The sequence below is a fragment of the Mustela nivalis genome (genome assembly GCF_964662115.1).
Source record: "Mustela nivalis genome assembly, chromosome: 10".
NCBI classification, from domain to species: Eukaryota; Metazoa; Chordata; class Mammalia; order Carnivora; family Mustelidae; genus Mustela; species Mustela nivalis.
The window spans coordinates 100,472,110-100,488,088 of NC_139029.1; positions in this window are offsets into that span (position 1 = coordinate 100,472,110).

The following is a 15,979-nucleotide window of genomic DNA, read 5'->3' on the forward strand; positions in this document are numbered from 1 at the left end:
GGCCTTGGGATCCCAGAGACCTGGCTTCAAAGGTTTGTTCTTCTGGGCGAGGGATCCTTGGTCAAGTGCTCTTGTCTAAAAACAGATTTAACAATTCCAGATGGCCAAAAGGGTAGCTGTGAGAAAAGCCAGCATAGCCAAGTGGCTATCCAAGGTACATGGATTGAGAAGCCAGACTGCTTATTCAATTTGAAGTTCTGCCACTTACTGTGGGAAAGCCCTTAACTTCTCTGTTTCAGCTTCCCCATCTAGAAAATGGACATAATGATAGAAGCTACCCCACTGGGCTATGGGATTGAGTTAATGTGTCCAAAGAACTTTGCAACAGTACTTGGCATTTGGTAAGTATGAAATCAATAAGGATAAATGAAATTATTTGTGTAAAGCCTTTAGCACTGTACCTGGCATAAAGTAAATATATTCTATATATTTCTATATATACTATATATATTTATATATATAATATATATATTTCTATATATACTATATATTCATAAAGTAAATAAATTATTCTCAATTTTTAAAACTTTAATTTCTTCATCTTTAAAATGGGAATATTAATGCTGGTATTACAGAGTTCTTATAAAGACAAAATAAACTATATTAAGTACCTAATTGTTTGTAGTCCAAATAAGAACTTACTAAATGGTAACTTGGGTTCAATTTGGGTTATTATTATAATAATTTGGGTTAGTATTATGAATAATTAGTTATTATTATAATAACGTGGGTTAGTATTATTATAATAACTTGGGTTAGTATTATTATTATAATAACTTGGGTTAGTATAAGCAATTATATAGCTACCAATATATAAGAGTTAGAAATGCCAAATAACCCAGCGCAAAACCTTTCTTTAGCCGAGAAGTGTCTCAGCTCTAAAGTAGTGCCATGTTCTGGGATTACTACAAGATGTTCCTTTTTAGCCTGGGTAGAGCTTTCTGGAGTTCCTTTGGGGCTATATGTGTCCAGGGAATTTTGAGTCTGAGAATGGTTTCTTCTTGGTATTTTAATTGGCATAATAAGTTTTTTTTTTTTATCTATTTCTCTTTTGTGTTTTTAATAATATCCCTTTGTGGCTGTAGGCTGAGCATAGAAAGAATGTCTTAGAGTTAATAAAGACACATGGCCCTAGACACACAGAGAGCCTATAGCTCTGGGAATATCTGGTTCCAAACTGAGCTGGCTGTCAACCTGGTAAGCAGTTTCTGGAGGACCTTGCTCATGGTGGGACAAGTAGGGGAGGCCCAGGGGCACCCAAAAGACCTGCTGAAATTCTCTTGTTCTGCTTTCTTAAGGACTGCCACTGTGCCTTACCTTCTCTTGTGAGAGTCCCACTCAAGAACACTTAGTATCTTGGACCTCTCTTTCAAGGCTGGCAGGGGTATTTCTTAGGTAGCACCAGCTTGGGTAGAAAAGCATGCATTTCTGTAAAACATACCCCTGCCTGTGGCCCCACTAATGATAACCACAAACCAAGGAGAAAGAAAAGCATTTTTAAAGCTAGTTCTGGGAAGCAGATTGCCCCCTGACCTCCTCCCCAGAGCCAGCACTCCGACTATCAGACTGAAGGTAAACATACCACAAAACAAGACAGTGGGGAGACACCACTTCATGACTAATTGGCTTTAAGAACACAGAGTAAAGAAAAATATATAAACAACTCTTTGAGCTTTGAAAATAAATACTACTAAGGACCACAGATTGCTCATACAATTTCGTTTTTATTAGAAATACCAACCTCATATCCCTGTCCCACCCTAATGCTGAGTTGGGTAGAGATGTAGCATTTCTAATGATCATCTTCCACTATATGTGAAATTGTACTTGTTTTTGTTTTGTGTTTACCTGAAGGCTGCAGAGAAGTCTTGTCAGAGCTCACTTGGCAATATTTTGTGTGTCCTAAATCAAGTAAACTTCATAAAAGTCCTAACTTTCATCACCTTTCAAGTGGAATTAGTGTGGCTTTAAACTCATTAGTGAGAGAATTTCAGTAGTAAAGGATAAGTTCCTGGTATCTGTTATCAACTCCCTGTTGAGGGATTAGTCCTGTGTTTTCATGTGGGATATAAACATATCCGGATAATTCTCCTGAGCTTCACTTGTTGAAATTTGACATGGGTCCTATCACTTAATTATGGCTTAGCTCCCAGAAGGTTTTGCTGGCACCTCTTTGACGGCTTCCTGCCCCTCCTTCCCAAACACACACACTCGATCGTGGTCCCAATTCTCCCTTTAGCTAAGAAAGCAAAGCTAATAACAACACACAGACTGGAGACCCTTCGTCTTATAAAACTACCTCAACTTTGTGGCTTGGGGCTCTTAGCTACAGTGAGGTTCAGCAGATCAGATTTGGGGTATTTCTGTCCTGGCTGGGTAGGGCTTCCAGCTGCCTACCCCACCCCACCTCCTGGCCATTGCCCCACACCCAACATTTTAACTTTCCTCACTATCAGCTGGTCTTTTCTGGTCCCAGGGGCATCTTTTCTAAGAAGCATTTGCTGCCTCCAATGTTGCCAGACAAAAGGTGCTGCCCTCTTACTTAAGAACCCCAAGGTTGACTATAGACAGAGCAGACTAGGATGAGTAGAAAAGACCTGAGTGTGTGTGTGTGTGTGTGTGTGTGTATCCTTGTTTTACTACCATTGAGTGTTCTTTGCTCTCTGTGAGGTAACCATCTGGATTATATGCAGTGGGGTTTTGGTAAATGTGTAAAAACTTGCCCTTCAGGGGGGAAAAAGACACTTATTTGGAGCATTTGCCAATTTCCTTGGTATAAATACTCCTAGCATGGCTGACTTCAAGATACTAAAGTGAAATCACTGAATAAGGACTTGAGAAGAAATGTATGTCATCAGCTCTGCCAGCAGTGTGAGTCTGGTCCAGCATAGGGGGCTAGAGAAGACCAGGGAACATTTATAGAGCAAGCAGTTCTGGAGCTTGACTCTAGAAAGACTAGTAGGTGTTTTCTGAGTAGATACAGACGTGAGGGAAGAGAGACAAGTAGTTTTGGCAAAGGGTGAAAAACTTTGACTGCATTTTAAGTGTATACGCATACTTGCTTGTGTGGCGTGTGTAGAGTATGGGAGATGGACTGGGGGGAACACTCCCTCAGACATGCCATGCCTGACTCTAGAAATGAGCCTTAATCATCTACACTATTCCCAGGATTAAATGTATCATCTATAGTCTCCTTTTAAGACACTGAGTTCTAACCCAGGAAAACTATCCTCTCCAACTGGGCTCCTTTCAGAAAAGGGTTGTTTCAAATAATCCTTTAGTTACAATAGCCAGTGTCATAGTTCAAGAGTGATTATTCTAGGAGCCAACATCAATACCGTAGTATTACAGAGAACGGCCACACAGCAGAGCACAGCCAAGCCAAGGAAAAGGGAACTTCAGACTGAGGCCGGCAAAGGTCATGCTGTGATTTGGTCTGCAGAGGAAGTGGACAGAGTTTAAAGGGAAGAGTGATGCACTGTTTGCGTCAAAATACATGCTCTGTGTAACAAGAACTATTTCAGAATAGTCTAATTACCAACTGTCCCCATCACATTAGCTTGCCTGCCAAGGGCTGCATTTCCTTTGTTGCATCCAAGGGCAATTCAAAGTATTGCTCAAGGCATGAAGTCTGGTATTTTTTTTTTTTTAAGATTTTATTTATTTGACAGAGAGAGAGAGGGAGAGAGAGAGATCACAAGTAGGCAGAGAGATCGGCAGAAAGAGAGGGGGAAGCAGGCTCCCCGTCAAGCAGAGAGCCCGATGCTGGACTTGATCCCAGAACCCTGAGATCATGACCTGAGCTGAAGGCAGAGGCTTAACCCACTGAGCCACCCAGGTGCCCTGAAGTCTGGGCCAAGTACTGGTGGATCTCATTCCTCTCAAGGAAATCAACAAATATTTATGGAGAGGCATCTCGGCCCATGAGAGCAGATGGTCCCTAGTCCTTAGCATAGCACCTCAAGGCACTGAATGCCCTCCTCTCCCCTACTCTCACTGGCTTCTTCAGGAAGGGAAAAAGGATGTCTCTAGAGCTTTCCTATCAGTTCATTCTGCTCCTACTTCTTGACCTACAGGTTAGGCTCCAGAGTTTGGGGATTCTCAGACATGGCTTCTCTAGCTTCTTTGTCTTTCATAAGGATTTTATATTCTGGTTTCTGTAACTCATTTAACTATTGTTTGTATAATTTTACTATATTTAAACATATAATTTAATATAGCAGGATACAAGATACTATAAATAAACTATAACTAAGTTAACTGTATTTTGTAACATGAACACGTTCTAGAGGCCTTTGGTAATGAGTTTTTTTTTTTTTTAAAAATGAACCAGAAAAAGTAACCACAATTCAAGAGCACAAAATGAGTTTGTCCATTAAGGTCTCCTTTTAAGAAAATGAGTTTGCCTCTTTTTTTTTTTTTTTTCAACTATGGGAAAAATGTTTATTTTCTTGCACAGGAAACTAACAGTCCAATTACAGTGAATAGTAAAAATAGTTTCCTAGTGGGAATATGTTAAGGATATTGAAATAAAAACCCATTAAGAATATTGAAATAGCTGGATTATTTGGGGTTTGTTTGTTTGTTTGTTTGGTGTTGAACTGTTTCACTTCTTTACATATTTTGGATATTAACCCCTTATCAGATATATCATTTGCAAATACCTTCTCCCATTTATTAGGTTGTCTTTCTATTTTGTTAATAGTTTCCTTCACTGTGCAACCCCTTTTTATTTTGGTGTAGTCCCAATCATTTATTTTTGCCTTTGTTTCCTTGAAAGAAGAGACATACCCTGAAAAATAGCTGACGTCAAAGCAATTACAAATGACTGATTACAAAGACATTGTTTTCTTCTAGAAATTATGGAAAGTAGTAGGAGTTTCCTTTAAAAAATTAAAAATAGAATTATCATATGATCCAATAATTCCGCTATTGGGTATTTACCTGAAAAGAATGTGGACACCAATTTGAAAAGATACAGGCACTCTTATGTTTATAGCAGCATGATTTACAATAGCCAAGATATGGAAGCAAACCAAGTGACTTTCCATCAGTGAATGGATAAAGAAGATGTGGCAAATACATACACATGTACACACTGGAATATTAGTCACAAAAAGGCATGAAATCTTGCCATTTGCCGCAACATGGATGGAGCTAAAGAATATTATGCCAAGTGAAATAAGTCAATCAGAGAAAGATAAATACCATATGATTTCACTGATATGTGGAATTTAAAAAACAAGTGAGTAAATTAAAAAAAGACAAAAAACCAAAGTCTTAAATACAGAGAACAAACAGATGGTTACCAGAGGGGAGAAGGATGGGTGAAATAGGTGATGGTGATTAAAGAGTATAATTATTTGGATGCCTGGGTGGCTCAGTCAGTTAAGTGTCTGCCTTTGGCTCAGGTCATGATCCCAGGGACCTGGGATTGAGTCCCACTGGGCTCTGTGCTTCTCCCTCTGTCTGCTACTCCCCTGCTAGTATGCTCTCTCTCTCTGTCAAATAAATAAATAAAATCTGTTTTAAAAAAATAAGGAGTACAGTTATCACGATGAGCCTGCATAATGTATAGAATTTTTGAATCACTATATTTTATACCTGAAACTCATATAATACTGTATGTTAATAATACTTCAATTAAAAAAAAGAATATTGACCTAAAACCCCACCCATAATACCAAATAACAGCAAAAAATATATGGATAATTAAGACAGAAAGTTCTAATAAAAGGCAGAAATAAGAATTTGGAAGTGGTTTATTGCTTAAGTCATTATTTTGCTGCCTGGTCCGAGTGGCCAGCATGCTTCTTCCTGTGTTGTTCAAATAAACATGAGATTAAGGGTTTATACTAGGATAAACATGAGATTAAGTTTTGTAACACCCTGCTGCTGTCAACAGACAAATTTTTAAGTGCTTTCCCTTCAGTTACTAAATAGCTGCTCAGAAAAGACCTGAGGGCCAAGAATGGCCATTAGGACAGAACACTTCCCTAGCACCATGACGCCTATGTGGTTGTAAAGAAAAATAAATACAACAAATTATGTTAGGTAAATAAAATTTTAAATTCTATAGAATTGCTTCAAAAGGAGTTTCTGAATGAGAGGGAGGCCACCGCTGCTTAGAACTGCAGACTGAGGGCTGGGCACTTTATAAGGTGATCCTTACCATCTTGTTTTCATCACATTCAGCCAAGTCCCATCACACAAGAGAATGAAGATGAGGAATGAAGTCACTCTCTAGATCTCTGAGCTTTGGAGCTAAGCCTCCTCTCATCCCAGGGGTGGCCCAGGGCTCATCTCTCTTCAGCTCAATTGTCCCGAGGGTACAATGGAGCCAAATCTTAAGGGAGCTGTCCTTGGGGAGGGTGACCTCAGAGAGAGGTGACCATATGGTGCAGCAGGATAAGCAGAATCGTCATAGGCTAGCCTCGTACCAACTGAGTGGGCTGGTGGGCTATTCAATGCCTCTGAACCTGTTTCCTCATCCGCAGAATAGAGCTAATGATAATTACAAGATTGTTCAAATGACTAAATAAAATGGGAATACAAAGTGCCTGGCACAGAGTGGAATCCAGTCAATGGTGGCTCTTGTCCTACTTTGAAGCTACTGCCAATCTGGCCCAGAATGGAGTTTCTTCTTCTCTGCTGCCAACAATATATTCAAGAGGAGAAGAGTGGCTGGCATTGCCTCAGCTAGCATCACCAGATCATTCAACTACAAATGAGGGTGAGGGAGAGGCTGACAGAGAGGCATATCCCATGAATGGGGGCCGAAGCAACTTCTAGATGCCCAGGAGGAGGTGACTAGTATGAGGCTGAAGTCTCATGGTAAGGAAGGAATAGCTTGCAGTGGACATGAGCTTAGCTCCATAGTGAAGAACCAGATCCCATGCTCTGAGAGGACAGGCAGCCCCACTTGTACTAACAAGAGGCAAAAACATCCTGTAATGTTTTACCATTTGGCTGGGATGCAGAATGCTTAAGCTATTCAAAACCACCTATACTACACACAGTGTACATCACTGTTTGTCTGTCTGCCTACTTGTGTTTGTTTTCAGTGTCTTAGCAGATTGGCTCTGGGTTCGTGTTGGGTGTTGTGTTTGGCAAGAGGAGACGTTTAAATATCCTTGCCTGACTGGAACTATCTCAGTGCTAATGAGTTCAGTTATTTTGAATAGAATCAAGTATTGTTCCAGGTTTCTTCATAATCATAGCATGGAACAGTTCGACTTTAAACTTGAATTATCTATCTTAGGAAATAGTCACTAAAATAACCACATCTGGAGTATTCCCCACAGGTTCCTGGAGCTCTGGCCAACTCTTGGGCAAACCATGGACATCAAAACACACTTGATGACATCTGAGCTGTAATCCGGGAAGCTGAAATTGATAAAGCATCCTTATCCCTACCCTTAACCTTCTTCTGTATGTGTCTGTAATCCAGTAAGTTAAGTGGGTAAGACTAGGGAAGATTCAACTGTTATCTTATTCAAAGTTTCTGTGATTTATCTTTGGTCCACAAAGAATGTGTTCACCCACCCAAATGAAGTAAGGCTGAATTTATTCATTCATTCAAAGATATTTTATTGTATCCATTTGTACCAGACACTTTATAAGCACTGGGAATATAAGTGTGAGTGGCCTAGTCTCTGCCTGAAGCCTCACGGACTAGTAGAAGAGGTGGTGTTCAGGACATGTGGAACTTCCAAATGAGGGGAGTGGTCAATTCCATAGGGACTGGAAATCAGGAAAGACTTCATGGAAAAAGTGACCTTTGTTCAGGATCAAGACTTTACAACAAGAAGTATTTCCTGATTTCTAATCCCCATAGAACTGACCACTCCCCTCATGAACTCAGGATTATCCTAGCCGCCAATGATAATCAATCACTGTGACAACATTTCTGGCTTGAATTATCCACATAGCCTAGTGACCCTAAATTCACTAGATAATAGGACAGTCACTGGTTTTATGACATGTGTTCATCTTTTAAGTCAGCAAAAGAAAGTCTGCTTTGAAATTTGACAACTTCCACAGTTTTAGCCAACTCTATAAAAGACCCATGTGACCAAGCCCCATAAACAGAAGCGTTTGGGGAGATGAAATATCTGAAATCATGACCTTCATTTATAGCCCGTGTCTCCACAATAGTGAAAGTTAAAAAGTTGACTTTAAAAAAAAATGAGCTTAAGATGAGCTGCCTGATAACAAAGGCAAGGAGGGAATGCAAGAATCGGAGTATCGAGCCATTGACAATTCATATGATTTCAAAGGCACTTTATGTTCATTCCTAAATGTTTCTCATACCTCTACCTTCTAGTGATGATACCTAAACTTCCACTGATAGTACTCCCATTTCTGTTTAAAGTGTAACTATCCCCATAGATGTCTTTTACATCTTGGTATGAATAAATTTATCAGATTCTCTCTTGAGACTGGTGGCACCATGGGTGAAAACAGGAGAACAGTTCTGCTAAAGTAGAAAGAGGGGAGGAAGAGTGAATAAGATAAAGTCTGGGGGGTACCCCAAGTTGTCTTTGTGTTGTTTTTGTTTTGCTTTGTTTTATTTCTTAACTTAGAGTTTGCTAAAGGTCAGCCCTAGTCACAGTCTAGGAAAAGAAACAAAAATTCACCGGTGAGAATGGTACCCAATACCTGAGATTCTGAAGAGTTATAAGGTGGATGAATTTGATGGTTTTGATAATCAAGACTAAGACACCCTGCCCTTCTTCTCCGGCCTCAGCTTTAGTCATATGAAGAGTTTTTGGTTCACAACCAATCAGATTGCAGCAGGTATCCCGTGGTGTGACAGGATGTCACCTCCCCATCATGGCCTTTGGAGAACACAGCTATAGTCACAGCTCCTCAACAAGGACACTCAGAGTTACTTCTCACCATCTTCTTATTTTCAGTTTTATTGTAACATGAAAGTCTCCATTCTTAGATCTGACTGTGGTGGAAAGCAACCCATTTCTCATCCCCACCCCATGGCCCAGTGCAGACCTGCTGGGGATGGGATGAGTCAGTGTCTCAAAGCCCTAGTATAGTCACCAAAGGAACAGTCTATTCCTACCTGGGCAGAACATTTGCACAGATTCACTCAAAAGAATGAACTGAACGCTCTCTGGGTAGCATACTGGGCCTGCCCTGTCACAGATATGAGACATAACTCTGGTTTTGTTATGCTTATAATGGTATTGGAAAAACAAGTCATGGAGGTAGTGGAAAACTAACTCCCCAAAGAGAACTATAACAGGTCAGGGAAAGGAAGATCCCCATAGCTGGAGTGGTTAAGCTCCACAAGGGCAGGGACTGTGGCCAGCTGTTCATTGTTGCATCCCCAGGGTCTACCACATAGTGGGTACTCAGTAAATATTTGTTGAATGAATGAGTAGATGGATGGATGGGTAAATGATGGATAGATGACTGTCATGAAATAGATAGATTCGAAGGCTGGCTAGGCTTTTGGTACAGAGGAGAAAGGGAGAAAGAATATCAGAAAAAGTTCCCCTCAAGATCCCCAGACATCAGCATCATTGGGTTGCCACCAAGGTAGGACAAGCATTCAGTATCCTTGGCCAGCCCTAAGCCCTGAGCAATGCCACAACCCCAACCTATATCACCATCAGTGGACAGTAAGAACAGTGTCAGGTGGGAACCCAAAAAGAGAAAATAGGAGATAGAAGGATAGAAGGGAAGCTTGTTCTAAACACAACCCCAAAGCCACTGGAAGTACCTCTTCCAACAGCCATTCATCCACCTGTGAGGCAGGCTCACAGAGATTACAGATCACCATAACTGCCTTGTGTCCATGGTAACACTAAAGGAACCAGAGCCAACTTGTGTCAATCAGAAGTGGGACACAAATGTCCTTGGAGAGACCAGGATTCAGAGGTGATAACTTTCCCACCCCTTTCTGCTGGGCCCTACCAGGTTTGTCTTCCAATCTGAACCCTGAGCTTTCCCAACCTGATCTACTTGATCCATATCCAGAGGCTCTTACTACCAAACTACTTAATGCATCTAAGCACCAACAATAGTGCCGAGCCCACAGTAAGACCCATTCTGCTATCTGCTGTTATGACTTACAGAGGCAGCTGGAGGTATTCAAGCTGAAGGCAGCGACTGTCTTCCTTTGTATTCCCAGGATCTCACCCAGTGCCTGACATGTAGCAGGAACTCAGCAAATGTTTGCTGAATGAAGGAATAAGGCAGCTCTGGTTCCATAGCACAGATCAGCCTTATGCTAGTCTTCCCCTTGCAGAACAAGAAAATACAGTGAAGATAAAATTAGCAGGAAGGACATTAAAAAAAAAAAAAAAGAGCAAGGATTGAATGAATGAATGCCTTCTACCCATCAGGATGGCCTGAGCTAAGACCTGTTTTTGCTCTCTGCCAACTGTTCCCATCCCTTACACTTACTATTCTCTCCTCTCAGTCCCCCTAGTTCAAGGGCCTGAACCACTCCCTCTCCCTTCTACTTACTGCTCCCCTGCCTCCAGCCATCAGTGCTTTCCCTTTGGAATGTATACTGCTGTGTCCCATGATATGATACTTCGTTTAACACTGACCTTTACTTTTATAAATTCAACTATGTGTTCTCAGCCCTGCTTATGGCTTTAGAATTTAATGACATACATTTTTTGTACAACTTGACTCCTAATATGTGCCATTTATTTCATTTGGCACAAAGAAACACTTGCTTGTTCCAACAGTAAGGGGAAATTGTTAGATTTGTTTAAAGAGAGTAGACTCTTCTGGATTTTATGAACAATTTAAGGGATTTTTCAAGGATACTTTTTACCTATAAAAAAATTTTACCTTACACTCCATTTTATTACATTTTTAGAAATTTCACCTTATAGTTCAGTATGTATCTCCAAAAGACAAGGATTCCTTTTCAGTCATAATTGCAATGCTATCATCACACAGGGAAAGGCAAAAATTCCTTAATATTATCAAATATCTTTGACTGTCCTATAAGTTTTGTTTTTATTTTTATATATTTTTGAAAAGTGTGAGGTTTCATTTGCAATCTGAATAAAGTCCAAACCTTGTGACTGGCAAAGGTATCTCTTAAATTTCCTTTAATCTATAGGTTGTATTTCTATTTTTTTTTTTGTATTCTTTTATGTATTGTATTTCTTTTTTTTTTTTTTTTTAATTGAGCTTTTGTGTTGTTCTTGTAGAAACCACATTATTTAGCTTGTCATCTCCGGGATTTTGCTGACTGCGCCTTCATGATGTTCTTTAACATGTTTTATTGTCCCCTGTATATCCTTTGAATTGTTCGTTAGATCTAGAGGCTTAATGAGATTCAGATTTGATTTTTTTTTTCTTCCCAAAACTGTCTCAGAAGAAGTATTGTATATTTCCATCAAGAGGGACAAAATGCCTGTGTGTCTCCTTTTTATGATGTTAGTAGCCACTGGTGGTGTTGCTTAGACCCATTATTTCATTAGGTTTTATGAACTAGTGAAATTCAAGTCCTAGAGGTAATACCTAAAGAAGGCAAACTTTCTCTGACCTATTTATTTGCTCTAAGCTATGGGGTTTTGTTTGTTTTTAAATCAAGAATAAATACTTGATTGCTTTAGTTCTCAATTTTTCAGTGGCTCTCTCATAATTTTCAGATGTGATAAAGGAAAAAATTAAAAATATTCCTCTGGGGGCACCTGGGTGGCTCAGTGGGTTAAGCCACTGCCTTCAGCTCAGGTCATGATCTCAGGGTCCTGGGATTGAGTCCCGCATCGGGCTCTCTGCTCAGCAGGGAGCCTGCTTCCCTCTCTCTCTCTCTCTGCCCGCCTCTCTGTCTACTGTGATCTCTCTCTGTCAAATAAATAAATAAAAATCTTTAAAAAAAATATATTCCTCTGAACCCATGGATTTCAACACATTCAATGCATTTCATTCTATTATTGTTGGTTTTTAGCCTTATTGACGTTCACACTCTTCCCTCTTTACCCAAAGACAGACTATGTAATTGGCTTCCAAGTCCTTTGGCATGACCCCCGTAGTTTCTGGTAGCAATTTTTAATTTCGGTATGACAAGATGTTTACACTCAGCTTATGTATCTCCTGCCCCCGACCTGGAATCAGCAATTTCTCCAAGAAGCCCTGCTTCCTTTTAGTTGAAAATAGGGTTTATAAGAAGTAATTTAGGCCCTAGGGGTGCTCAGTGTATTGTACTGCTTGTGCTGCTAGGTCTTTTTGGTGAGCTAGAACCATCACGGCTTTATAGAGAAATTTCCAGTTCAAATTCAGGACTACAGGGCTTTCACCTACCCTCATGGCTCTTATTTCTGTGTTTCCTTTCTCCCACACCAAAAATCTTGTTTCCAGTGACTCCACATTACACCAGTTAGAGTGACTCCACATTATTATTAATTTTCTTTATTCCACAATATACAGTCTTAAAATAACAATAATAATACTACCGTAATAGATTAATGAAAATAGGTTTAGACATTTTTTAGGTTTTGTTGTTGTTGTTTGTATTTGATTATATACCCTTGAGGACCTACAGTCAAATTACTGTGCTTTAAAGTCTCTTGCAATCAACTAGATGCGTCATTAGATTTATTTGCTTCGTTTTACTTCTGTTTTTAGAGATTGCCTCTGAAATCTTAATTTTGGCTTATAATTACAATCTTAAATTTGGCTTACAAATTATAATTTTGGCTTATAAAATTGGCTTATAATTATAAAATATTTACATGGTTTCAAAGTCAAGTTTATATGGGAAAATAAATTCAACAAAATCTATCTTCTCTCCCTCTTCCTTATTTCTTTCCTCCCAACAACCAAAACTTAAAAATTGCATGGTTTCCCCCAATTTTAAAATATAAACATCTATGTATATGTATACACGTGTGCAGGTGTGTATGTATATCCCCCACCATTCCTGGAAAAAGTGGAACATTATACGCACTATCAGTATATCCTGGAGACCACATCGCGGGAGGATAATTCCTTTATACAGATGCACAGGACTCTATTTACAGGCACAGCATAGTTTATTTAACCTGTCCCCTTGTGATGGATATTTAGATTGTTTCCGTCTTTTGCTATCCCTCATAGTGCTCCAATAAATTGCTTTGTGCATATATATTTTCATGTTTTACAGGTGTATCTTTGGAAAGATTCCTAGAAGTAAATTGTGCAGATAACGTGCAAATGCATAAACAATTTTGCTCCATCTTGTCACATGCCCCTCCATAGGGTTCAACCTTTTGTATCTCCACCACCAAGTTTTGAGGATGCCTATTTCTCCACAGATGTGCAAAAGACTTTGTTCTCAAACTTGAAATTCTGCCAATCTGATAGATGAGAAGTGATATCCCAGTGTGGTTTCTTTTTCATTTTGCTTATCATGGGTAGGGTTAGGCATTTTTCATAACACGTAAGAGCTATTTCCACCTTTTTTGGTCAACAGTTTATATCTCTAGCCCATTTTTTCCCCATAGGTTTGGCTTTTTACTTCTCTATTTCTATAGATTTTTAAATAGATTATGAGTATTAGCCATTAGTCTGTGCTTTAAGTTACAAGTATTTTCCTAGTTTTATCTTGTCTTTCATTTTACTTATGATGTATTTTTCCATTTAGACGTTTAAAAATTATGTAATCACATTTATCAATCTTTTCCCCTAACATATTTAAAGTTTCAATAGTTTCAGATTATAGAGAAGTTCAACTATTTTTTTTTCCTTTGGTATTTCTATTTGTATGATCTGTTTGGAATTTATCCTGATGTACAGTGTTAGGGATGTATCTAATTTTATTTTTTTATATGATTATCTGATTATCCTAATACTACTTTTTAAAAAGTTGATCATCTCTCTGCTGATTTGAGATGCTGCCTTTATCATATGTTAAACATCCATATGCTGTTGGATCTAATTTTGACATTTTTCTTGATCTCTTGGTTTGTCGATTCATTCCTTAGCACAAATCCATTTGAATTATAAAGCTATATAGTGTGTTTTAGTGTCCAGTATGGCAAGCACAACTCCATACTCTTCTTTCTCAGGCTTATCTTATCTATTCATGCTTATTTGTTCTTTTAACTGAACTTTATAACTACATTGGTTTGGTCTAGAAATAACCTAATGGCATTTTCTTGGGATTGCATTACATATATAAATTAACTTAGAACTGACATTTTTATAATTCTGAGCCTTTTAATCCAAGAATGAGATTTCTTCCATATCTCCCATTTCTTCAGATCTATTTCTGTATCATCCAAGAGAGTTTTACAGCTTTTCTCTTACAGGTTTTGGACATTTCTTCTTAATTTTATGTGTAAGTATTTCATTTTGTTATTTGATGTCACAAATGGGGTCTCCTCTTCCATTAAGCTTCTAATTGGTTTTTATTTACATATATAGGGAGAGATTATTGATTTTATGTAAATTTTATAATTTGCTACATTATGAAATTGTTATTTTAATAGCTTTTCTATTGATTCTTTTAGGTTTTCCAGGTACATAATCTAATTATTATGTCTTTTGTTGCTTTCTCTTATTTAATTACATTGATTAATATCTCCAGTGCAATATTAGCCAGGAACTAAAAACCTAACACTAATCTAGGGAATGACTACACTAAATCATAAACAAATTGCCTCTAAGAAGTGATAAAAAGTTAAGCTATGGTTTCAGATTAGAAGACATTACTAACTATAGTTACCAACTACAGTTAATAAAGTTGTGACTTCCAATGGAAATAGGTCCCTCTTTGTGGCATCTGGGAATATGCCTCCCCTAGAACTCCAAAAGATAAGAGGATCTTAAAGCTTATGGGATCCTCTCTGAATTAAGCCTCAAGGGTCTTTTGGGAGCTCACTAGAGAAAGTATAAAGTCCATCCCATGAATAAATGAACCAATCTTTCCACTCCTCTAACCATTTATAACAGATTTCGAAAGTTCTGTTTTATAGTAACATTCTACTCATTTGAACTCATAGAAAAAAAAATCAGTCTAAAGTAACAAAGAACTTGTCACATATTTAATGTTGTTTGTCTGGATTAGATGGGGGTGATGTAATTCTGATGTCAGGTGTGGTTCTAAACCTCAGTGGCACGTGGTACTCTAGGTCAGAAGGGTCTTTACCCACTTGGTAAGTCACAGTCAGGGGCTTAAACACATGTCATCATCTTCTCAGGAAATTAGAACCAGCCCTCATATTTTGGTTCTTAGTCTGCATGTATTAGACAGCCTGGATTAGTGGTTAAGAGAACAGACCCTGAATAGATCTATGCTCAAACACTAGTTTCCATACTTATTATCTATGTGGTCTTCAGCAAGTTATTTAACATCTGTTTGCCTTGCGTTGTTTGCGAAATGGGGCTGTTTCCTACCTCCTGGGGTTATTATAAAGATTAAATGAGCCAGTGTATACAAAGTGTTCCTTTCTATTATTAAACTAACAGAAAATGCTGAATAAACAATATATCAGTGCTACTGCAGTCTTAGCCATGGAGATTAAACTGTCAAACAAGAACATCTCTGAGCTGCTATCAACATCAGAATGTTTAAAAGTATTATAAAGAAGAATCATGTTGGCCATTTCCTATTGCAAAGTAGGTGGGAATAATTGGTTTTTCCTTAGGATTCCAATCAGAAAGTTACTTTCTCCCCTCATTAGTACTGAGTCCCCAAAACATAGCTTTTCCTCTCCAGCACCCCCTCTGGTGTGAGTTCCGAGAACCTAATCCTGGGTTGGCCTTGGGAAGTTAGACTGGTAGAGGGGCTGATGTCTAAGCTTGGGATAAGAATCCAGCTAGAAAACAATGGTCCGTTTGAAACATCAAGACCAGAGTTGCAGGCAGAGGCAAAGCTGGAGCCAGGAGCCAGCCAATGGCCACCAACTGAAAGAGGTGAGCAAATTTGGAGTTGACACCCAACAAGGTCACTGAGGCAACAATGAGAAAGACTCTCTGCTTAGCAAGGTGCTGCTAAGGGCACCAGGAG